This window comes from Columba livia, chromosome 1 (assembly GCF_036013475.1).
Source record: "Columba livia isolate bColLiv1 breed racing homer chromosome 1, bColLiv1.pat.W.v2, whole genome shotgun sequence".
Classification (NCBI taxonomy): domain Eukaryota; kingdom Metazoa; phylum Chordata; class Aves; order Columbiformes; family Columbidae; genus Columba; species Columba livia.
The window spans coordinates 171,896,904-171,922,514 of record NC_088602.1 but is presented as its reverse complement, the minus strand read 5'-3'; the positions used below and the strand labels follow the sequence as shown (position 1 = coordinate 171,922,514).

At 39.4% G+C, this 25,611-nt stretch overlaps 1 protein-coding gene across 1 annotated transcript in view; it reads right to left on the bottom strand.

Moving 5' to 3' along the window:
* MRTFA (myocardin related transcription factor A) overlaps positions 1 to 25,611 on the bottom strand; it is a 95,519-nt gene that overhangs the window by 67,896 nt on the left and 2,012 nt on the right. The window contains exons 2-3 of the mRNA XM_065046729.1: positions 18,578 to 18,641; positions 7,778 to 8,039 (exon numbers count right to left, since the gene is read on the bottom strand). The gene's annotated coding sequence lies outside the window, so the exon portion shown is untranslated. The remainder of the gene's footprint in view (positions 1 to 7,777; positions 8,040 to 18,577; positions 18,642 to 25,611) is intronic.

The following is a 25,611-nucleotide window of genomic DNA, read 5'->3' as shown; positions in this document are numbered from 1 at the left end:
TTGGAACAGCCCAGAATCAAATTACTGCTAGGAGAAAAATGAATACTCAAAGGAGAACGCAAGATGTGTAGTTTGCAGAAGGTCCGCCCCTTGATGCTCTGTAAGGAAGGGGGGAGGAAGGGGTCAGAGACGCTAAAACCGGCAGTTTTTTCCCCTTTTGAAAGAGAAGGATGACGTCTTGGGTAGACTCTCAATCCCCGAAGGGGCTCTGCTGATGAGGCAACTTCATTCCAAGGATAAGGAGACCCAGTGTTAACATAAACACGCAGACATCCTCAGCTTTGAAACAACATGGCCAAAAACATGCACATCCTGCTGATAGATCAGTCACTTCTCTTCGATCTTTACCAGTCCTTTTTCTTAATAATTGCACTATTCCTATATCACTATGAACTCCTCCTGCTACCCACTAAACCTGAGCTACTGTAACAAAGGACTGGAATTTCTTCCAAATAGATAGTAGCATCTGTTTCTTAAAAAACAACAATAAAAAACTAACCACTCTTTCTCCTTTAGACTTTTCCCATTGTGGATCACACCCGCCCTCCAACCTGTCTAGAGGTTAGGGGAAAAAAAAAGCCATGTTTCCCTGTATACAGATTATTAGTTTCAAATGGTTTTGGAGAGTTGACAAAACCTTTATAGTCAAGTATTTATTGAGTAAAAGATAAAAATAGAATTAAGCCTTTCCTCACTAGATGATTCTAGCTCCCAACAGAAAGGAAATTCAATTTTGGTCTCTAAAGAGCCTCAAGTAATTTGCCCAACAGATAATTTAATTATCTTAACAAACTAATTCCAATGCTTCTATCCCCAGAGCAGCTTTCTCTTATTCTCCATCTTTCCCCAAGGCTCATAGCCATTTCTCATTAGGTCATCTAAGTAAGTAACTGCATATATTTGTGCCAAGCCCAAAAATATATTGAGCTCTGCATCAAAGATACAGACCAATTTTTAGATTTAATATCCCTTTGCAGCAAGTCAGAATCTCTCTCCTGCCACAATAGTATTCATGAAGATGAGTAACTGGGTGTGCGAAACTGCTTTTGCACTGTTTTCTGACCTCTCCAATCTTAAATACCATCAGGGCTTCTATAGCACTCAGCTGCAAGGACTCCCCAACAGCTGCTCAACAGCTGAGAGAAGGGTATGGCAGGTTTTAGCAACATCCCGTCCTTCCCCCACAGAAACACATCTGGGGCTTCAAAGAAGGCAGCAGAAACTCTTTTGGCAGCTTTAAACAATACAGGAAAATCCCTTACAGTGATGATATTGTAGTATTTCTCTGACTTCCATATTTCTTACATCAGTAGTGTGTTGTAAAAGGACAAGAATCAGTTGATTTGGGCCTCTCTCATAGTCAACCACCACCTATGCAATCCTAGATTCACAGTCAGACTAGGCAAAAATTTCAGGCCTAAATGTTCATTCTTGCTGTGCAATCCTTATGGAAAAGAACTGCAGTGGTACACTGTATTCTGAGAATTTAGAGACACTAGTGACGGAAATAAATGACTTTAACACCTAACCTGAATATCCATATTAATAACAAAGGAAATCATTTCCAGCGGAATGAATACTTATTTTTGTGGTGTAAGGGGAAGCAGTATGAGTAAAGTGGAAAGGAAATTTTTGCTACAGTGTCCAAGAACATCACTTAACTCTCTGAAGTACGTACACACGCATTATCAGTGACCATGAACAGGCAGATGAAATTTAAAGCATTAACCAGGATATTCCTTATCTGACCAGCAAGGAAGATGAAGACTGTGCTACTGAACATCTTCTGACAGAGACTCCTTCATTATACTTTGTAGTAATGTATTGATCGTGGCAGAGGGAGAGTTACAGCCTGCAGAAGTGTCTGATAGTAGCCCAATATAAATGAATTATAGAAAATTTGAAATTTTCCTGAGGAAAGCCACACATTCCAGCAGCAGGCTATCACTCAAAGCTAAGATTCAGTTTGCTAAGTACTAGCAGCAATTGACTGTTGTGAAACGTGCAATCTCTCTTGCACGAAGCAGCCACTCATTGTTTAAGCAGAACAGACTGAGAATCTTGCTGAATCGCATTCTCTCTTTAAAGAGCCAGACTTCCTTTCCCCACTATCACCCTTAATATTTTAAACATCAAAACCAGCAACAGAAGTCCTTACTCACATAGACAAAACAGCTGCCCAGATCTGGGCCTGACTTGTTTAGCAAGTAGTATAAATTCAAGAAAAATGAATGTTTTTACATAGCTATCAAACTGTATGTCTGATGTTCATCCATCAGCCCTGAAACTTGAAATCTCAAATGCAAACTGAAATAAGGGAGAAACTAGAAAGGAGAAACAGAAGGGAGAGGAATATTACAAACCAGTGACTTGTTAACTTGATCAGGAGCAAACAAAAACTGTGTTGAGAGCTAACTTGTTAAAGCCACCACATTAAAGCTGGCTTTGGCATTACTTCTTCCAGCTCAACTATTCCTGCATCACTATTTAAAAGTTTGTTTAAAATATTTTAAGAGATTACCACTTCTCAGCTTTTAGTAGCTCCCATCAGTAACAGGCCAATCATTTCTATCATGCTCTGAATCTCATAGCTCTATCAGAAACTTTCAGACAGCACACTAAATTTATAGTCTCCTGGGACATAAAGTATTTTAACACAAATCTATCCAAGATAGACTGGTTGTTTTCATTCTACCAACCATTCCACTTACTCACACACAAGAGAAAACAGCAAGCCTCATTGGAATGTGTGTGAAGGACAGATCAGAGAGGGAGCTATATATTTCCTGTCTTGATTCTCTTATTACAATACAGACTTAATCTTCTTCACATATAAGTTCTGGATGAGGCAAGTAACCACCACTTGGTAATGTAACTGAGTCACACAATTCCAGAAGTTGGACATACACTAGAACAAAAAAAAAAATACACCTCAAAATAATTTCAGAATAATCCTGTCTCTTTAAAACGTTTTCTCAGGCATAAAATACCACCCTTGTTGATAAGCAAACATGTTTAACTTCTGAAGTGAGTTGACAAGTCACAATATTAACTTTTTAAAAGGACAGTTTATGATATGATTTTAAGAAAACATTATCAACGTTTTTAAAGTCACAGTAGCAAGAAGATAGTTATAAAATCTGCAAAATCACTGTAATAAGTTCCATTTGAAATAAATCCTAAATCTAACTGCATTCAATGTAATGACAATCCAGGACAAGAAAGAGAAAGAAGGGGAGGGAGACAGGACCATATAATCTAATAAAATAATTATACAAGCAATCATCTACACAATTCTTTGAAATAAAACCAGGTGCCCTAATCAACATTTTAAATATTACTCCTGTCTTTTAACAATAAATGAGCATCAGCACATAGGCACTAAATTAGCTCCTTAGAACCATTTAAAAAGTTCAACTCTCTAATTTGTAAGGGAGTATAATCACCAGCAGCTTATGTGGCAACAACTAATCCCATGCTTTGTACAGCACTTGGTCTTTACAGTAACAGGAGTACCTTCTGATACCTAAACCACACACCTGTTACATGACTTCAAGTCATACCAAAATTCCACACATTCCAACTAGTCTCCTTCCCCCCAGCACATATGGTACTTTGTAGAAGGCAAGCATCCCAGATCAAGGAAACCCCAAAAACTGACAAGCTGGTACAAGTTCTGTCCAAACATGTAATCATAAAATGCAACAGTTCATTCGAAAGAATGTTACCTCATCTTAAACAAGCCTACAGTGAGTAGAAACCAGAACTGCTGTAGGCTTCTGACACAATGTTTTTCATGACCTCTGGACAAAGATAACTATTAATTCATCTGGAAAAAATGGGTCAAGAGAGAGGGTCAATAAGCTAGTGGAGCAATTATAATAATTTCAAAGGAAAGTTAAATAAAAGGAGAACTTTGATCAGAAATGATCAAACTACTTAAGATTTGTATATTCGTCATCTGTTTTTTCTCCTTTTGTTTGTAACCACATTCATCAAGGCCTTGCTCTAACCCTGCCCTAAGGGTTGGGAAAAGTTATCTTGGCATCTTAGTATAGGTGACCAAGAAAAATCAAGATACACTTGAGAGCTTCAGATGACTCTGTAATGACCTTTTTTTGGCTTGTGTGGCAACAAATGAGTCAGTCCTAGGTAATCTCTCACAGTTAAAGAAAGTTGAGGCATTGATGTACATGGGTAAAAAAAAGAAGGAATGTGAATTTTGGGTAGAAAATCCACTGTGAAGCACAAATTAAATAACTACACCTTAAATGTTCCATTAAGCTTGATGTCCAAATAGAACTTCATCATTGTGTCGAAATATTTTACTAACACCTTACCACATAAGGATTCCTTCCACTGAAGTGACAAGAAAGTGTTTCATAGAATCATAGAATGGTTTGTGTTGGAAGGGACCTTAAAAAATCATCCAGTAGTTTCCTATCTATCTGTTATGTTCCAATACTTCACAAATATCCTTAATAGCTTTTATTGCATTTAAATTTAGCGTAACTTAATAACAACTATTCAGTCAAGATGTTTAAGATCTTCACACCCATGTATCTAGGTATACCTATCCTTGTAGGTACATACACTTAAAAGGATGTGTAGCTGTGATAAGAAAGAAAAATACGAAGAGGAGAGTGGGTCTGAAACAAAAACAAAACTAATGAGAAATGCCCCAGAAACTGTCACTTGCTGCTCTTCAGTTCTCTAAGAGTGGGGCGGGAGGCGGGGGGGAAAGGAATCCACTGTTCTAGGACATACAGCAGCATGTGCCTACAGGACTGCACACTGCACTCCCAGTTCTCCCATGGGATACATAATTCCATGATGCTTCACATGCCAGAGGGATTTCTATTTTAACTCAGCTAATGATTTATGTTCCAGAACCATGACCAGAAGTAACATATTCAGTACAAATCCATGTAATATTTTTCTACAGACATCTACAGATAAACATAGTCTCTGTGAGCAAAAGTTACAGAACGGGTTAACCTGTTAGAAGCGCTGAGAGCAAGTAGTTAGTTCAGCTGTGAGTCAGCAATGCCTGTCTAGAACTGCAAACTGGAGACCCTTTGACACAGATAGGCAGCCTCCAGCCAGCCTCCTGTTTACCATCTCCTCCCCTCCCACTGCCACTCAGCTTGAATCTTCCTCATACCTTGAATTTGGCAAGTTGTCACAGAAGCAGTTTCACTGCACAAGATATGTTTCTACAACTACTTTGGATTGCTTAAATGTTTAAGCAGATTGTCATCTCACTTAAAGGTTTTTTTAACATGTTTGAAGCCAACGGCACAACAACAAAGATAGACCATGTTAAAAAGAAGGACCTTTAACAAGCTCAACAGCTTTCAACAGCTGTCCAACCTCTACTCCAAGTGAAAAGTTCCCATTTATTAATTCAAAATGCATCAGCTATGTTTCTCAACAGCTCACTAAGCCAAGACTCCTTTTATGCTGTGACAGTTTGCAGATAATCATATTTCAACAGCAGCTTTCTGTCCCACAATACTTTAATTAATGTACACACAAACAACACATAACGACATACTGCAGCCTAGAAGAAAAGAGCATTGTATACCTCTGAAGATAAGGACTATTCAGGTAGTCTATATCAGAGACTTTGGACTTTATGCCTTGTCTGAAAAGCTGCACCTCCAGCAGTAAAATTCCCACTATTGTGCTGAACCCTGATAAAGAATCAGCTCTGAAGAGACCCACCTAATGAGTCATTTCCGGGAATATCCTAATTTTCTTTGGCAAAAGGTATAGGCAGAGGCATTACTTTCCAAATACTTTTTAAACTCAAGTCTATGTTACCTGTTGCAGTCAAGCAGATTTGCAGCCCACAAAGACACAGCTTCAAGGTTGAGTCCATAAAAATAACATCATTTTGACAGAGGAAAACCATCTATTTCTGTAAAATATTCCCAATGTACCAATTTTTAAACCTATCCAAACAACTGAATCATATAAAGATTATATTTTCTGTAACAGAATATCTTTTCATCTGACCATAACAATGCTGTTGTGTCCTGCTTGTATCCACTCAAAGTGCTGCTACAAATTTCACTTTCCTAAAAAGGTACTCTTAGCCATTCCCACTACTATCCCTTTCCCTGTGGCATCAAGAATAAACTGATTCTTCCCAGCGTAGGACCCTTAATGATATCTTATTCACCAAGATAAGAACTCTGCCTCCAGTAAATTCCCAAAGTCACCTTCAGGTGGCCAGATGTCACATTTTGGAAACAAGGGTCATATGTTTTTCCCATGCTGCCTTCAAGCCCTCCACCACCTTCAAAACTACCCAGTTAAATTTAATTTGAAATCTCTCCTTGTTTTCATAACTACAAAATGCTCAGTTGCCTATTATTGTCTTTTATTTACCACCATCACCTTTATCTCATACTTAGAGGACTGCAAACATTAAGGATTAGAAGCTTTTCATTCTCTTTTTTTTTTTTTTTTTTTTCAGTTTTCAGCTTCTCCATTTTTAAGGCTTATGAACACAACTGTAATCACATAATGATGATATAATGTATACGAATGAGGAAACTCTTTTTATTCTCTTAAAAACAGTCTTCTAGGTTGAAGTTAATTAATTCTTCCAACTAGTAAAACACTGATATGCTGTTCAGAGAAGGGCATGATCAGTTTCTCGAGGTAAAGAACCAGGCACATCAAGTGAGGTATTGCTCCAATCCAAACTACTGTCCTACAGTTCATATATTCTAAATCACTTCATCAAAAGCATTACATTCTCATATAAAGCCACTCCAGAGCTCACCAGCATTTCTAATATGCTGTGCCATGCAACTCCATGTAATGCATATAATACAACATATAATGCCCAACTCTGTAAGGCACTAGGACTCGGCCATGCTCAAATCCATAGTAGCTTGCAGGTGAACTTGAGAGCAAGAATTTACACTCTAGCAAGACCTTAATATTGCCAAGAGCCACCAACAGATACTGCAGAGGGTGGAGTAAAGGGAGATCACCAAGAGGAATTCCCAAACAGAAGCTACCAGTTACCAAATGGTTTCATCAGTCAGTCACGGGATGGGGCTGAACACGCAAAGTCTTTCATGGGAGCCCTGAGCTTCAGACAGTTCACATTTTTCCATAAACAGGAATTCTGGTCACCAAGAGACCTTGTATTTTGCCACTCTACTGTCACTCGCCAAACAGTCAGAGGTATTTATACCACAGTTGTCCATAAGGTACCCGTAGCTCAAGAAACATAGGCAGGTCACTCTTACCCTAGGATCAGAAGGCCTACTGGGATATTTTGTTTTTAACTCTAGGTCTTGTTCCTTCTTCTAACAAGCCTGACAAAACTTTTCAGACATTTGCAGTGAGAATGCTACTCACCCTTGGTAATTGCAGACCAAGGTGGCAAAGAAAAATCTACAGATGGCCATAGTCTGAAGATGAGCTAACACTTCCTTCGACTGTCTCAGCTTTTCACAACTTTCAGTCATCACAAAGCACATGGAAGTTGTTTCTGGCATTCACCTAAAATAATAAACTCAAGCCTTTGTCACTGAAGCTCTCTGGAACTTCCATAGCCAGTAACGTCAATCCTTCCCATCAAATGATGTAAATCAGTTTTGTGAACTCTAGATTACTAGTTTTTCATACAAATAAAACATTATAAGAAGTAATATAAAATGGTATGTCATCAGAACACATACCATGACAACACCACCAGTACTTCCTCAGTGAGGATGTATGTCAGGAGGCACAAGTGCACTGTACCACTTACCATTCTTCCTTTCACTGAGGGGAGGCAGGTTGGGGTTTCGGCCATGGTGGAGGCTGAGGGTCAGCTCGGGCTGCAAGGAGAGCTCCTGCAACTCATTGGCAACAGCTTCGCTCTGAGGGCTGGGGGCCGCTGAAAGTGACACCAGCACCGGCTCGTCATCGTTTTCGCCAGCCCCTCCTCCGTCCAGCCCATTTCCAGCAATGACGGAAGGGGGCAGGCACACCACCCCGGAGAAATCCACTTTGGCTTTCGTGATGGCAACCTGTAAGACAAACAAACAAAAAAAAGTCTCACACAAGAGTCTTAACCCACATGTCAAGTCCATCACGGTGTCTCCATATTCTAGACAAACACATTCTTTAGCACAGTGTTTGTGTTATCATCATCATTTCAAATCCAACTAGTGATTGAAACTTGCCAAATTCAGCAGTTTATAAACTTGCATAAACCTCCGAAAGTGTCACCACAGAAACTACTGATGAAACTACAGATTATTATCATTTTCTTAAAAAGTGTGAGAACATTTCTCAACTTTTGGTCCTTTAGGAACCCAGTCTTGAGAAGGAACAGACTGAGTTGTTCCATTGAAGATGGCCTATCTAGAACCTTGCTGAACTCTTGATTACTCTCCCTTTATACTCACAATGGTGTTTTACCAGGACAACTGTCAATTTGAAATCCAGTCACGTAAAGTAATCCTTCATAATAAACCTGGAAGGACAGCTGAGTACAACAAATGAGGATTTTCAAATAAAATCATTTGCATTTCAAAAAACAATTATCTTGTGCCATTCTCTCTTCTCTATTTGCTATCAATCAAAAATGAATGCAAGAAAAATATTCCACATAAAGTAAGCAAAAAAGCTTTCCAGTCTGAAACCTCTGACACAGTAACTGAAATGTGCAATATGTAAAGGGCTTTAATGAAATAAGTAATTTTTAAATGTTTCATGACATTTCCATAGTTCTTTAAAGAAGTATTTAAAATCCACCACTATGTAAAAATTAAACTTCTTTTATGTTCAGTAATTTAAACAGAAACAAACCAGCTGGAAGTCTCCAGTGAAACGGTTCCTGTATCAACATTTAAACAGTAACGGACATTATACAAGGGCAATTGTTTGATTAATGATGATGGAAGTCTCCTGCTTCCTAGTATGCTGCTGTTTCAGCCAGTCTAAACTCAGAAGTCTACCACTATATAACTGCTGCACTTCAGCCATGCATCAAGCAAAAGGCATTCCCAGAGGGTAACCTTCAGCTTCAAAAAGATGCAGGTGAAGCAAGCTGCAAAGAAGAAAAGTAAAAACTATCAGGATAATCCTGCAGAAATCAATTAGAAAGTGTAAATTTGGAGCAGCGTTTTCAACAATACAGTTTATTAAGTATTTCTCACTTAACACTCATAATAACCTGAATGTGACAACATTCAACACATTAATAGCTGAAAAAGTAGCTCAAACACTCATTTTCCCCACTTCCTTTTCGGTTTTGTACTTCAGTTGTTTAGTAATGTTTGCTATCTAATACCCAGAATCAAGTTATGAGTGGCAGTACACTTGTTTCAAAAATGTGTTCAGTATATATTCAAGGCAACAATAAGAATTACTGGTAATGAATACATGCTATTTTATCTATGTTGTCACACTTTCATTCCCAGGACCCTATGTCATGATCTGAAGAGACACAAAGAAAAGAAGGGTGGAGGAAAAAAAAGAAAACAACAAAAACCTCCAACTGAAGCTAGTGCTTGTTACAACAAAACAAAGGAGACAGAGCCAGACCTTACTGCCATATGAAGTATTTGCTTTTACTTCAGTTACAATTTGGCTACAAAATGCCTACACCCTCCTTGATATATTTCCTGTCCAAAGCAAACATCATTCATATCCATTTGAGAGCAAATTGTAACGGTAATCAGCAAAGAGAAAAAATGGGACTGTGCCCTTCATTTCTTAACGATGGATACAGAAAGCCTGGAAGCACACACCCTTAAACCACAGACTTAGAAAAACATAGTCTGGTAAGCTATAGCAATCCTTACAAAGGCTGGAAAGAGTTAAATCATGACCAATGTAATTGGCCTCAAGCCCTGTCCCTGTAGAGATGGGAGGCCTGTAGAAAGGGGCTAAAAGGAAGAGTAATTGTTCAGTTAGGAGGCTGGCTGGTAAGGACTGCTGTCATGGTCTTAGAGAAGCCAAAGTCAATTTGCTTTATCGAAGGAGATGTACTGGAGACACTACACTTTGCCTAGTGCCACATGACCGTTAGGTCAGATCATGTGGAAGGACACGTGCAGTCAGGCTTGAATCCAGAAACAGGTGACAGATATACCTAATGCCCACCCAGCAAGGATTTGGAATGGCAGGAGACTCAACCTTCCTTCCTCAATCTGCCCTAGAGAAGAAGAGCTCCTTCCTCTTCCCAAAAGTGGAAAAAAAGGCTTGACACGTCTCAAATATGCATGATCTGCTTTAAATAGGAAAACAGCAAATGTACTTAGCAACTTCCAACATACTGGATTTTTCTTCTAAACAGTAATTTCTAACCTGTATAAACTAAGAAAGTCACATTTCAAACACCATTTTCACAACAGAGCTGTAAAACAGAACCTATTTTCCTCATCTAGGTGTATTCACATTAGCCAGTCCACTGAAACTATAATCTTTATGTAAAAGCACAGTATCAAGCTATAGTCAAAGCAGTCTAGGCCAGTCAGCCACAATGCAGAGTGGGGAAGGAGCTCAGCGCTCGCACACCAGTTGGCTATGTAGCCCTAAGCAACACCATACCAAGTGGTGTTCATTGGTACGGGGATTATAAACCAGTTTCTCCAGGAAATTGTACAATGGAACTAGAGTACAGGGCTTGGATTATCACTAGAGTTGTACCTGGACCTGCAGATCTCCTAACTCATGCAGAAGACACCACCAATGGAAGGTATCTTCCTTCTTAATCGCAGTCAGCATGTCATTTAATAGTTGTCCCACAAAGGTAACACCTCTTAAGCAAACCTTGCCTTGCCTTAAAATTCATTCTTGCCCTGCCACTGTGTCCTTGCATTGTGGTAGCAGTGCTGCTTGTATAGCCACACTGTAACCCGTATCAGAAAGCTGATTCAGCTGAAATGCAATTTCTCCTACGTTATTTTCAGCTGGATTGATTTCTCCATACAAGCCACAGTTGAACCAGCACAGTACAGGAGGACACTGCCACAAAATGCAAAAATATCACAATGTGACTCTATGCATCTCAAACAGACTGGACAACAATTCTATTAGTCCAAGTAGGGCTGCTGCTCAAATGAAACTAAACTGGGACGAACCATTAAAAGCATTAAGAAATGCTGCCTTCTCCTTCCTCCACATCCTGTCCCATTCCAGGCCAGCACAAGAATCTGTGGTGACACATGATAACTCAGTGAGGAAAGTGACCCAGGTATAAACACTAGTCTTCTGGATCACACTCCAGCTAAATCAGGACCCTGGTGCAGTTTGCTGTGTAGCCACACCAACACTTGTGCCAGCACAGCACAGGGGAGAGAACTTGCTTACTCCATTAGTGCATCCAAACATCAAGCCACTGCCTAAGGGAAGCGGAACTTTTTTCAGAGCAATGCCAAGTCTTAGTATGGAACATATCCCCACTTAAAAAACAACAACAACAAAACACCGCATCCGGTCTACAAGACTACAGTAAAAGCTATAATTGGGTGAGTTTGATTTCAATGTTTTCAATTAAAAGACTGATGAGGACACAGAGGGATTTGGAAGATGCTTTGAGGATTTATGATCATCCATGCTGTGTTATTTGGAAGTCCTGTGAAAGGCATGGAATCCTTTTCTGTAACCAACACTAAGACTGGTTTTAAAGTTCCCAGACAGTTATACCACTATATAACTGTCATTGTAGAATGATGAATCAGTTAGTTACACACATTAATATTTAGAACCTAATTAAAATTTTAAAATGTTTGTTTTCCTGTCATTTCTGAACAGACTAGAAACTTTCCCATAAAGAAATGTGCCATACCATGATCTTTATAAGTGAGTCATCCCAAAGCTTATGGACAGTCTTAAGAGCAACTATTTCTTATTCTCAACAAGGGTTTCAGGGTGAGTACTCTCTCAAAGATTTGCATCTGTTGCCTAGCCAGACAAAGCCTTTCTATCATGGTATTTTTCTGCTTTTGGGCCAGCTGCTTCTGGGACAAGAGTGGCTGTGATCCCACAGATGTTCTACAGCAGCAATACCAGTTTAAGCAACCATCAAGTCCTCCACTGTCCAGCTGCTCATTTCTGTCCTTACACTGCCCCTTCTTCTACTGGAGAGTCCATTTAGCTGGAAACCAGTCATTTTTTCTGAGTATTCTGCAAAATCAGTTCCCCACTCTAGTCCATTGCCAACTACACACACAGCTATGTCACCATAATCCAGGGGCAACAGTGAGCTCTCCAGAGCCAGAAGTGCTCAAATTACATTTCTATAATGCACAAAACCACTGCCTCAACAATAAAAACATAGACCACAGCACTAGGGAGAAGATGGACCTGCTCAAAAGAAGCATGATACACTACTCCTAAATATAGAAATATACTTTCTGACTAAACTCAATTTCACATATACGAACATGGCAGAGTCATTTTTGTGCAAGTGATAAGACTAAGAACCATAGTAAATAAGATTGTTTGGGGGGAGAAAAATATGTTTATCAAACCTGTAAACTACAAAGACTAAATTACTCTGCAACTTCTACATCGTAGCTTTTTAGGTGCATCCTCTTGCCATCCTAACACCATATCACAGTAAACACACAGTAAACCGGATTAACTTAACTCCTTGGTTGAAAAAAAAAAAGTATTCTACTCTGCATTTACCATGTGACAAAATTACTTACAGAAACTTCTCATAAAGCTGCTCATCCAGAATCACTCAAGGATAGCTCAAAGCCCAAGAGGTGAAAAGGAAACAAAACAGATACATGCAGTACTCAAAACTGTCTGACCCACAGTTCACGGAGCTAAAAGTGAAAAGAAAACTAGGAGGGGGAGAAAGGATTAGGATTAGTTTCCTGCCATTTTAGCTCCATTAATTATCCCATCATAAGGCCAGACAAGCACCGATGTTGGCACAAGGAAGCAACAAAGGCATGCATCCAAGACCAGCCCTTTTGGCAAGAGCCAGCTTAGATCAACTTAGTTGTATCATAAGACCACATCCTCTGGTTAGACACTAAACTGGCACTGCCAACAACAGAACAGTCCAGCCTGCTCATTCCTCACCTTCTGTGGGCCAGCACAGGCTGAACCAGATCAAGGAGCTGACTTGTGTTAAATTTGACCTGGCCACACACACACAAACTACTAGTTTTAATCTGCATCAGTTGTTGATCTGATCTGGCTTGCCACCCCGCCACACAAAAACTTGGGCTAGCATGAGGCACAAGGAAATAAAAAGAAATCAGGATGGCTACTTTTGGTAGCAGTGTTATCTTAAGGTGTTGTTATATGGTTTAATCTGTCCAACATTTGTGTGGAAACAGACACATGCATTAGGTCTTCATGCATTCAAGACTCCTCTCAATTTTGGCGATATTCACATACTCATAGCATAATCAAGATATTGACAGTCAGTATTTAAATGAACCAAAGAACAGTACCACCTTCCCTAATGTGGAACCTCAATAACCAGCGTAAACCATATGAAACAAAAGGAATTTAAAAATACATAAGTAAAAATCAGAGAGGCATGGGGGGAAAAAAAAAACAACACACAAAACCAACCCACAATTCCCAAATCAAGCAAGGACACCTCTATAAACAGCTTTCCCTTGTTTGCATTTTGGGGCTGAGTTGCCAGGGTAATAGCAACTTCCTACCAATTTAAGAATTGCTAAGCAACCTCCAGCACCTAACAGCATGTGTGTGCAGCTGGGCTATTTTGAGAAGACAGGGGTTTTTTTTATTTTAAACGTAAGAGCAGCCTTCTGAGATCACCCAGCCAACAGAAGAGGCAGTCTTGGGGTAGAGTGGCTTTAAGTGGATGAAGCTTTGAAATGAGTGAGAAGAGAATGCCGTGACATTCCCAAAGGCAACTATACCCCCAGGTCACCACAAATCGAAAGAATAACCCAGGAGAAGTTTGCATCAGATTGAAGCCAAAGCATCACATTAGCTTGAGGAGCTATAACTGTCAGAATGAGCGATACCCACTTTATCTTTAGATACCAAAGAAAAGTCACAAAAAGGACAACGTCCAAGGTTGCATTAAAAAAAAAAAAAAAAAAAAAAAAAAAAAAAAAAAAGAGTTTCCCGTTGGTCAGCTTAACCCAGGTACACAGCTTTTGGCAGAATTAGAATTACATCTGCTTGAAAGTTAAACTGATGACATTGTCTGCAAAGTATGTACAATGCAGTAAGCAATAAGGTAAGCATCACAGTGACTGTACCCTGACAATGTAGCAGCTTGTTCTTGAGGAACCAACTTAAGTTTAGAAACCAAACTATGCAGGGCACTAAAGAGAGACCTTCTTAGATTATGGAATTTTATTTTGACACACATACTTATACTTGTAAATATCTCCAGGGTGGGTGTCAAGAGGATGGGACCAGACTCTTTCGGTGGTGCCCATTGACAGGATGGGGGGCAACAGGCACAAACTGAACCACAGGAGGTTCCATCTGAACACGTGGAAAAACTTCTTTACTTCTGACGGGGCCAGAGCACTGGAATGGGCTACACAGAGAGGTTGTGGAGTCTCCTTCTCTGGAGACATTCAAAACTCCCCTGGACACATTCCTGTGTGATCTGCTCTGGGTAAACCTGCCTTAGCAGGTGGGTTGGACTAGATGACCTCCAGAGGTCCCTTCCAACCCCAGCCATTCTGTGATTGCACATGCATTTGTCTCCTGCAAAATGAACCAGACATCAACTTCTCTCACTTTCACAGTAATTGGGGAAGGTGGAGTGGGGAAAGGGTAGCAAAAAAGTAACCAAATTCATTCTGGATTAGAACCAGTGATCTGAAGGCGTAAACTGTCCACCTTACCAGGATCACAAACCACTACCCTACATAGCCCCTATTAAAACTGCAAAGATTGCAACACATGTGAACAATGATGCTTGTAAAACATGGATAAGTACAACTTTCTGTCCGAGCTAGAGAATCTGAATCTGTATGTAAACTGTGCCAGTAACATTACAGTAAGAGAACCTCTTTGAATCATCACCACAAGTCTCTTCACTACCACCTCCAGTAAATCTATCAGTACAAGAGTCAAAAAACATGCTCAGGCCAGCAATAAAAATGGCAAAAAATGTTATCAGACAAAAAGCACAAACAGCTGTATAGAGATGTTAGGACTTGAGGGGGAAAAGATTAAAAGAATACATCTACTGAAAAGCAATCAGCTGCATAATTTCTGCTGTAGACAAACATAGCCTCACACATGATTTTAACAAGAACTCATCAAGAGCCATATTTGTCAAGCCCTAAGTATTTCCTTCATAATACACAAGCATTTGTTTTACTCAGTCCAGCAGTGACAGAAAGCCTTTAAGAGGTCTTGAAAAATCATCAAACATCCATTTCTTAAAACCACAAACAGCAGGCTAAGAAATGTAGTTTGGCATTCCAGATGTTTTTTAATAAATACTTTTCGTGATTCAATATGTATTTGGAGAAACTTTGTGGCTTTCAAACTCATGGAACTTTGGATACACAGAAGAACTGATAATACCAAAGCTAGTTTTGAGAATAACAATTATATTTATAACAAACAATCCTTGCTCTAAAAGAATGAACTCTGCACCCATTTCTGAAATTAAGTTCAAAGCATGAATGAAGAAGACATCCTTCTAATTTCAGAGGACACTGAACCTTAAACTAGCAAAGTAGTTTATAGACACATAATTCTATTGTACCTCTCAGTGTGTTGAATTAATCATCTAGTTTGAGAGACTGAAGATGACGACTACTGAAGAAATAACAATTTCTACTGAAGCTCAAAGAGCAAAAGAGAGCAAAAATGATGCGATGTTCAGGTCTCACGTGTCAATGAGTACACTTGTATATTTTAGGCCTTGGTCGTGATATAGCTCAACGTCATAACTAAAAGAGGAATCCAGTCTTCTGCTAACGAGCTGTTGGTTCCTGCTGCTTCTCTTTTGTCTGATCTAATGAGCATGCACCCATGGGGTGACTCAGGTCAGCCGAACCAGCAGACGATTAACTCTGCAAAAAATTAGAAAACACTTTCTACAGGATCAGCCAGCTAGCTGGATGTGCCCTGTGGCTGCACAGTCACTAGCTCTGATGTAACAGAAGAAGCAGGAGTGCACAGCTGCATGGAGGTTTGACCAGCCTATGCAACAGCAGCTCACTGAAAGATCAACTTAACCGTAATGTTAAAGAGCACACTTAAACCTCTAGCAGCAGTGCCAACTTAAGCAGCCTGCTACACATTCCCACTCTCATACCTTCCTCATTGTGAAACTAGCATAAATCTCACAGAGACAACATGTACTGGGCCAGATGAAAAATAATCTAGAAAAAAAACACTTCTTTCCAGGAGGATCTGTTCCCCAGAGTGGCTCACCATGGCCACAAAAACAGCAATGCCAGCAAAACACAGGGAGCCATGAAAGGGAGCAAGCTGTTTAAGCCTGCACTGGTGCCAAAGAAATGCATGATGAACTGCAGTGCGTTTACAACAGGATTGCCTGTTTTCCACCACCTCTTGACTGACTGCCTTGCAACTGCTCTCTGATGCATTTTTTAAAATTTTCATCATGTTGGAGGCAAAGCATTCCTCCCCACCCCAGAGGGGCAAGCAGATGCAGCAACGGATTCAGCCAGCAGCAAAGGCACGTGGCAACGGACGCCAGCAACCTATGGAGGCAGGGAGGGCAGAGTAAACTAGAAAAGGGAATACTGATGATCTGCAGCCAAATGTGAGCTTTGACTTGGAAATTCATGGCAGGAAAACTGGTGGGCTGAGAAAGTATGAAGGAACTCATGTTGAATGTGAATTTATGGCAGATTGAGACAAAGTCATTGGACAAAAGGAAAGTAGAACTCAGACCTCACAAGAAACAATACATTTTCAAATGCAGAAGATTTGAAGTTTGGGATGAGAACTGGATGGGCATAACAAATTGGTGACTTGGGCAAGAAAATACAGGTTGCTCAATAAATCAATCTAGACTAAAATAAAATAAATTTCTAAAATAAAAAAAAAGGAAACAAAAAGGTAGAGTAGTTAAATTTCAGTCAATTCAGTTCCTGACACAAGCATTCACGTCAGCACAAAGCAGCAGGAAAAACTGCAAAATTTAAGAATCTTTAACTGTTTATGGCAATGTTTTTTGGCAACCTACTTTTGTGTGTCTGAGGAAGTAGTTTTACATTTTACCTAATTCGGTCTGATCATGGGCTGTGACCGAAAGTGTAGGTACATATTGTATCATCTCACCTCAGTTTGAAATTCTCTCCTTCAAATCCGGTGGCTCTGCAGCCACAGAGCAAGTCAATTCAGTTTGCTGTTCTGATGGAAAGCTACACCTAGAAACATGCTTGTTTTCTGATTGTGCTAGCAATCTGAATCCTGCAACCACAGCTTCACTAGATCTTATTCAAAAGGAAAAACAGAGGAGCAGGGCCCACTGAAGAGCGACAGCTTTCAGTTACCTTATGTTTGGTCCAGTGTGAAACCAAAGCCTGAAACCAAGTCTGCAAGAAGTTTTATGACTCCAGTCACATTCTTTAGTCATGACAGCATTTAACTGTCTACAAAAATTAAACCAGTCTGAACTGACTTTGCCTCTCCTCCCCATCAATGGACACTGGGTGTGGAATCCAAATTTATTTGAACTTATTGGCACCTCCTAATGCACCTACCCAGCACAACATTCCTGTAAGTGGAAAGTCCATCAACTGAGACTGAGTTACCAGATTTTCTGTTCCCTTTTTCCCTATGAGAGCTGACTTTCCACCCTTGGATTTCCCACTACTGAAAAATAGGTAAGAATTTTCTTCAGTGATTCATAGAGAAGCATGTATCAATATTACTGTCTTATCTAAGCTAACCAGTTCATTGAAAAGAACTAGTTAAGTAGTCAAAGCATGCTCCGTAACATGTAAATTTAATGAATGTGGATAAAGACAATCGTGGAAGGCTGAGGGAATCCATACTGCTGTTGTTCTTTGCCAACTCAAAGGATACCAAATTCCACCTTCACTACTTCTTTCTTTGAAGCAAAAATACCAAGAGCCAGCACATGAAGGATATCTAAACCAAGACTTGTTCTGGTGCTAAAGTAAAATATTTTCTATTCTTTATTGTAAGACTCAGCCTGGGACCACAGATAATGTCTGAATGCATCATGCTCTCTTTTGAGGGCTACTGTATCATGGTAAGCTCAGTTACAGTATTGCAGACATTACAGTTTTACTGTATAGATACAATTGTCTGCCTTTATATATAATACTTGAATAAATCAGCCTGGTGAGCCAAGTATCACTAATACTGAAAAAAGTTTGCAACAGTACCAGCTAACTTGTGACAAGTCTGACTAATTGCTAGGCATCAGCTGAAATGGCAGCTGAAGTGTGCCATTTCTACTCTTACATTACAAAGTCCTTGCCGGACAGCTGTCACACCTGATGTTAGTACAAATTCAAAATATTCCATCTCTAACGCACTACTATCCTTCATGTTTAGTGACCACAAGCAATTTTTAATTCAGCACATAAGAACAAAATGTATAGACTGAAGACAACAAAGAGAACACAATACATACCTTACTCACAGTTCCCACAGACAAACCCAGCTCACTTCCATGCCAGCAGCTCTCTCCCCAGTCACTGAAAGACAAGACACAAATTCTCAGAGATCTTAAAAAAAACAAAAACAAGCACATCCCATTTTCCCCTTCAAGAATAACGAGTAAAGTCCTTTATCTAGGATTCTTTTTTCATACAATCTTTAATTCATTTGGCATACACAACAGAAGTGGGACTGATATACTAGAGAGACTGCCACACTTGCATACACATACCCCTGCTATTTGCAGAGCAGAACTTTTACTGTAGGACTATTGGCTTGTCAGTTCTGAAGAATGCATCATTTGAGATTTACTAAGACAGAATATTCACCAAATGATACACGCAGTCTTCCTGTCCTTGTACTGAAATCATTCTTAAACATTGGACAGTTGGAGACCATTATGACTAGTTTATGACACCATGTTATCCAAACAAACAAAAACAAGGGAAGGTAAAAAAAAGGCTGCATTTCAGAGATTTGTCAAGACTGCAATGGGAATCCCTTTTTGGAGGGGGAGAAAGGAGGCAACCATCCTGCACACCTTAAAAACTCATAAAGGTACTGAAGTAACACACCTCTTTTCTCTGGCAATACAGTTTTAACAGGCATGCACAGCAGTATTTGACTAGGAAATAATTTATTGGAGGCTCTGGAAGACTGTTGTCTCAAACAGCAACACAAGAGGTCAAAAGTTGGTCTGTAATTGCTGTACTTCCACTCCTACCTCCTTAGACACCTTAAAATAAAATACAAATCATCATATGAAGGTTTTAACACAAAGTTCCTATGCCATTTCCTTCCCTTGAGCTTTTCAGACTTTAGGGCTTCCTAGACACCAGAAACACAGAACTGCAGTTGAGATGACATGATATTCTGTCAATAAGAGAAAATAAAAGAAACCCAGGCACCTCCCCAAATACAAACTTCAGACTGGATGGACTTAGGACACAAGCATTAACATAGCTGGAGTGAAGGGAGGAGAAATAAAAATTAAAAAAAAAAAAAAGCAAGCTGTCTAGTACTTTAACATCAGATGGAATAAGACCAATTAGACTGCTTAGCCTCTTCTGAAGAAAGAATGACCACAGCTAGAGGCTTGGAGCTTGGATAATCAGTGTATCACAAAATCGGAAAGATTTCTCTGATCCCCAAAACATAAAAGGAGGAAGCTATTTAGAAGCAGCCGCAAGTAATGAATTGCACAACTACTTGGTCAACTCTCCTCCAATTAACAAATTGCGGAAGAAAGGACTTATAACACTGACACAAATAATTTAAAAAAAAAAAAAAGAAAGGAAAAAGCAAGGACACTACTACTTCAGAAGCTTCCCTTACAATGCCTTTCAGAGAATGTTTCAGTTTTTCTCTGAATAAAATGTGTCAGCAGACATTAATCGTGGGTCTGCCACAGAATCAAGAAGTCATTCAGCCACCTCTTAAGTATTTGTCATCAAGTCAATATTTGGAATTACTTACAACCACTTAAACAATTAATTTTATGTCAGAACCCATAACAAGTAATTATTTTTATTTAATAAAGCAGCCAAACTGATACAAATGTAGTTAAAATATAATCATGATGCAAGGCTACAAAACCAAGTATATACTTAAAATGTACTTTTTACAGAATTGTGGATCCTAGATTTCCTAAAAGGCAACGCAATAAAGCTCTCAAGAAGTCAAGGTAAGTCTTCCACAAAGATAGTGAACAATTAACCACTGTTAAGAGCTTAATATTCCAATCCAATGAACAAAGTAGCTTATTATATTATCTGATAAAATAATTTTGCTGCAGCATTCTTCTGACAGCATTAGGCACATAACATCAAAAATTAGGTATGGAATGTTTGCTTGTGATCATGTTGGTTTTTTAAATCACAAATTATAAGTGAGTGAAATGTATCCATATATTAAATCTTTACTCCAGAGCAAGTTTTCAGCATTGTTTCGTTTTGAGCGGGATTCTTTTTAATTTCTGTTTGTTGGGGTTTGTTTGTTTTGAGACACAGGTACGCCTGAAACTGCTTTTCACACATGAGACAGAATATATTTGAACATTTCTCCTGGCCAATCCCTTATTTACAGTAAACTTGGTTCATTGGATATTCTCTTACAATTTAAGATTGTCCAGCTTTATTAGTGCTGTTGCAATCATCATGCTGCTGCATTTCATTTCCAGCCCTTAAGATCCATGTTCTCCTGAATCTCTTTCGAGTCAAGACATCTCCAACACTGAGCCTTTTCTTGGTCTGCCTGTCCTACCACCTGGTACAGGGCACCTGTTAAGTCTTTCACAGAAGTGGGACCCCATAATCAGTCAAAAAAAAAAAAAATTTGTATTTTCTTCAGCATGTTTTTCTCTGGAAAACTTCAAACTGCTGAATATTCCAGGTGTGAAGAACATAACAGGCTATGCCTAATCAGCTGGCAGGTGAGGCAGAAGGGGGAAAGAACCTCTCTGTACACCCCCAGTTCCAAGGCATTTATTACCAACAACTGACCAATACAAGACACCAGGCTGGATAGACATCTCACCTGGCACAATACAGAAGACTTTGAAGTCCTACCTCTTAAGGTAGGCACGAAGATTAAGTGTATATGTATATAAATACACACATACACTCAATGATTTTTGGCACCTTTGCAGAAACTTAGCACCATCCTTCAGAAAAGAATGTGCACATGTATCAATGTGTACATGAGAACACACATTCAGAAAACAGGACAAATTATTTCAATAACTTCCTTGCTTCAATTTATTCACCTCTCCTGAGTTTCCAGCACTTCCATAGGCCTTCTCAGGTGTTCAGAGATCCTTGTTCTCCCACACATAACTCATCCTCCAGAACAGCATATTTTTATCTTTATTTCTCTTCTAAAAACTGAAGTTTTATTCCACATACTCTGACCAATAGAAGGCCAACTCTAAAACTTACAGTCCTTTTTGTCAGGGAAGTTTCTGCTCAGTCTTAGGTGGCTAAAGTATTGCATCCTGTGATTTACTCCTTAGTCATCGGAACCCCAAGTAGGAAAAAAACTGGCTTGCAAAGGGCATAGAAAGTCATCAGCTTTTTTTCTAATATTTGTGCCATTAAGCTAAGAGATGCTGCAGGTATCATGAATTTCTATCATTATCCTTATTCAGTCACCCCATGGCATTTCAATCCAGCTTGAAGACAGAACAGAAAAGAGACACACCCTACCTTCAAAATAACAAGTCAGACTACACAAAAATTTAGCAGAACAGCCTTACAACTGTAATGAAAGACAAGTTCTTTACTGATCCTTCTATATTGCAGTGAGTGAGCAAAGATTAATCTGATAACTGAAATATATTTTGGCAAAAATCCACATTTAAATTGCTTTTGTTATTCTTTTCTTATAGCCCAATAAAAACATTCTTCCAACCCTCCTTTTTCCTCTCACTATACAGTCAATACAGGCAAAACTCTACTGTCCTACATTTTCTGAAGAAAAAATAGTGTCATCTCTAAGAAATGCAGAAGTCTCATCTTGCTGATAAACTTCTCCATCCAATGGAAATGTTTGTATGTCAGTGTTTACATGTTCAAGCCAAATGGCTGCTATTCCAGTGATTACAATGGCTTATTGCCTTCACTGGTGACTTGGAGTTTGAGCACATCTGAACAACACAGAAACTCACTGACATGATTTGCAAGTCTGATCTGAACACGGCAATGCAGAATTCGTATCCCAGCTTTCCAACAGCTACACTTCCTCTCAGATGGAGGCTTTGAAAAGATTCAGATTCCAGACGATCCGTTGCTGTAAAGCATGCCTGACAGGACGTACAAGAGAGAATCTAGAGACACAGTTATATTAGGCTTAACATTAACTTGGCCCTACCAATCACTCAGAGAAACCTCTCACCCAGGTTTGAATCCATCTTACACAATGGAATATAAGTTAAGTTAGAATGCAAACTGTAATCACTTTCTGCCAGGAAACTTCTTATATTGCTATAAAAATCAGGAGAGAGAGAGAGAAAAATAATATTTTTTTAAATCATTCGAGTCTGTCAATGCTTTTCCAAAAGTTTCTTCCTGAAAGGGAAAAAGTTTCCCGGTAATCGACAGAAAGTGAATCCTGTCTCATCTTTGCTCAGAGCTGTACCTTCACACATATAAACAGTCGCAGAAAGAATGAGTTCATCATAACATGGGTATGGCTGTGTGTAAAGGATGATCTCATTTGAGTAAGCCTAAACAGGGTGTCAACTGTATGGATCAATCATGCAGTGAAGACATATCCCCAGTGTCTCTCCTAAACCACAGAAAGGGTATAACTCAAGGAACCACAGTATATACACACCCCCTCCCCACTGTGGCTAGAACTTGTCATAATTGCCATTTATTACAGGAAGCAATAACTTGAGGTTGAAAAAACCTGTGATGTAGCCTCCTGTCCCAGAACAAGATTAATTTCACAACACTAGAGATATCATTTCGATCTCCTGTTCCCCTAACACGAAGGTACTCTGAAGATGATGTGCAGCCAACAGTTATTTGCCTCTCTGGAAGATCACAAAATAGGGAATTTTCTGCATTGCTTTATGCCAGATGCTCCTGCATTGTGGTACATACACACTTCAATATGCACCCATGGCAAGCTGAGATGACAGCAGTAGCCGCTCCTGACCATGTCCAGTGGAGAATTTTTATTTCAGTGAACTAGGAACTTCCATAAAGGCAGCCCCCAATGATCAGCTGTTATCAAATAACGTGCTGGCGCATGCAGCAGCAGCTACCACGCTTCTTCTGCTGTGCTCCACAAAAACCCTGCTTTTCTGGATCAGCAGGGCCAAAACAAGCTGAAATAGGGAGCACAAGTTAATTAAGAAGAATAAGCAGAAGTAGTTGACATGCTGGTTTGTGGTAAGAGAGCAAAAGCAGACGGATGGCATGAGGTTAAGGTGCAAAAGAAAATCCCCAATTAAAAGCTCAGCCTTTAGCTTTCAAGATTTAAAAAGACTTGTGACTGTGGGTTGAATTTCACCTTTTTACAGAGATGTTATCTGTATGGCTGTGTGCCTAAATCCAAAATATTTCTTCACACAAGAATAATGATGCTGCACACACACACGAGAAAATGGGGGAGGGAAGGTAAAAGGAATGCTGCACAAACTAAATTCATTACTTCAATGTCTGACATATAAACCAATCTAATTTAAGCAATTACAGTACCTTGCTCAGCGGCAAACTCTCACATTTATCTGTGTGGACAATAAGTGCCTCATATCAGAAACAGAAAAGTATCAAAGAGAGCGAGCTACTGTTGCCAGCGTTGTTTCTTCATGTCTGAAAACACAGTATCACTGATGGCAGACTCCGGGTAAACTGCATATACCATTTGCCCTCCGCAATGCAGGACAACCTGCATTTAAAAATCTCAAGGCATTGACTGACCACTGTGGCATACCTAAGCCTGGTAACGCAAACTGTCCTCACCCAAATGCCATTCATTTCCCTTGAAGAAGCCACTAAACAGTGTTTGCACTCCATAAAGCAGTCAAAGGAGGGAAGGTAAAATCTACACATTAACCACGTACATTACGTCCATGAAGGACAGAACAGAGTATTTGACAAAGGAATGAGTTTCTGAATGTGCACAAACTCATACATTTCATCTGACACACGCTATAAAAGAAGAATCATAGAAACAGTTTAACTATGGTTCCAAAAATGTTCCCTTTAGCTTTAGCTCTTACTAATCCGCTTCTGTGCTCTCTCCACTCCAGCTATGCATTCCTTCGGCCCTCCCCCACCTTTTATTTTGGGGGCTGAGAAGGAGAGGAATAGAATACCCACAGATTAAAAATTGGGTCTCTAACCTGGCTCCACATACAGCCCCACAGACATACCATCACTACTGAGGTGACAGCACACACTGGGGAGGAAAAAAGGAGGGAGGAAAAAAAAAAAAGAAGAAAGAAAAGGCAGATGGGAACATGAGCTGTTTAAGACAGCCCCACCACTAAAAGAAACGTCTGTGTAACCACATCCTCTGTTTTCAGTCTCCGTTCAGCCATGTGTCCAGCAGGAAATAATTAGATTTGGCTTTCCCAGAGTAGGTGTTTGACGGTTTCAGACTGCTGAACAGTTGCTTTTTCTGCTTCCTCTTCAACAGTTTCTCAGGAAAAGACATTGACCCTCAGGACACGGTTGATTTAAAAAAAAAAAATCTTTAAAGGAACAGCATTGTGTAACTGTAATAAGATTTACTAAATGTTACCTCTTTTTACACAGAGGAAATCAACTGTACTCTTCAAAAGGGATCTTAATCATCATACTGAGTTATCAGTAAGTAAACAGACATTGAGACAGCCCAACTGTATCATCTACAACACAGGAACGACAGCTGAGTATAGAGAGTAAAGACAGAAGACTCTTGGAATCGCTATAAATTGTGCTTCTGAGGTAAAAAGCAGATATGGAGACACCTTGCACATTCAAAATGAGTGTAACAATTTGTCTTGTGATAATGTTTTGGCACATCCTGAGAATTTATCTGCTTTCTGCTCTAACATTCAAACCCTTTTTTGCTCTGATCCTTCTCTATCTAGTACAGCTGCCCTTTTCCCCCCATCAAATACCACACAGTAATATAATCATGGCTCAACAGCGAAGGAAATCCAGTAGGGCTTTTTATTATTATTATTACTAAATTAAGGGGTATTTTGATTGGCTGAATGTACATTTAACCTGGAGGTTCAAGGATGAAAGGGTCTGTGAAAAAGTTCATTATCTGCTTCCTGCCTGAAGATTTGGGGGGTTTCTCCCACATGATGTTTGAGTGGATCACCTTAATTAAATAGAAATAAAGTCACTTCTGCAACCATTGGAACTAACAAACACAGCACTACTTACATTCTGTATGGAACAATATGATGCCCAAGAAGCTATAACTAGTAATATTTCATTCTTTTCCTGAAATTACATTTGGCATCTAAATTAAAAAAGATGAAGGACTGAAATGGACTCAGTAAGT